At 36.9% G+C, this 707-nt stretch overlaps 1 protein-coding gene across 2 annotated transcripts in view; it reads left to right on the top strand.

The window, feature by feature from the left end:
• Positions 1 to 343: 343 nt before the first annotated feature.
• The window catches only part of LOC106867821 (SCY1-like protein 2), a 50,951-nt gene continuing 50,587 nt past the window's right edge, over positions 344 to 707 (top strand). For both annotated transcript variants that reach the window (XM_014912844.2, XM_014912843.2), the window contains exon 1: positions 344 to 531. The gene's annotated coding sequence lies outside the window, so the exon portion shown is untranslated. The remainder of the gene's footprint in view (positions 532 to 707) is intronic.

Genomic DNA, 707 nt, shown 5'->3' with positions numbered 1-707 from the left:
GAATATGTTGAATAAAGTCATAATTAACTGATCCTCCCGAATTTCTTTTTTTTTTTTTTACACAAAGCCAGGAACTTTCCAGCACCCCACCTATGTATGTATGTAACGATACATAGGCGCTGAAATGTGTACGGTATTCATTAATTAATATTAAAAAGGGAGAGAAAATTTAAGTGAGAAAAATATTTAGGAGAAAACGAAAGTAATTTGCGGAGTTGGGTAGAATACCGGTGCGCTGGAACCGCCTGTGAGGGAAACACGAGTGCGAGGAGTATGAGTGAGAGCGAGGAGGACAAGTGTGAGTGAGTGGGCGAAAGCAAGTGATAGTGTGAGTGAGAGTATGTTAGGAATTTAGCGAAAATAAACAAGAGAGTGAAAGAAAGGAAAATCCTGGGCCTGAGTGCATCACGTTAGAAAGGCGTGATGGAGTAAATGCATTGACAATGTTCGGAGCTTAACCGAATGGGCTTTCTCTATTCCTTCATAGATTATTTATTTTGAATATAACAACAACAAAACATGTCTTTTAAGGTGAGTAGATTCTTTGAAGGCAAAATTGAATGATAACAACGAATGAATATAATCATTCGGTTTGTTTCTCTCTGAAGATCTTGAGTTTGTTTTCTAACTTCGTTCAACACAAACCAATTCCACTTGTTAACCATTTACACACATTATGGAATGTTTCGCACATATTATTCTATATC

The sequence above is a fragment of the Octopus bimaculoides genome, chromosome 5 (genome assembly GCF_001194135.2).
Source record: "Octopus bimaculoides isolate UCB-OBI-ISO-001 chromosome 5, ASM119413v2, whole genome shotgun sequence".
In the NCBI taxonomy this organism is placed as follows: domain Eukaryota; kingdom Metazoa; phylum Mollusca; class Cephalopoda; order Octopoda; family Octopodidae; genus Octopus; species Octopus bimaculoides.
The sequence above is the reverse complement of the archived record's forward strand: the minus strand, read 5'-3'. Positions and strand labels throughout refer to the sequence as shown.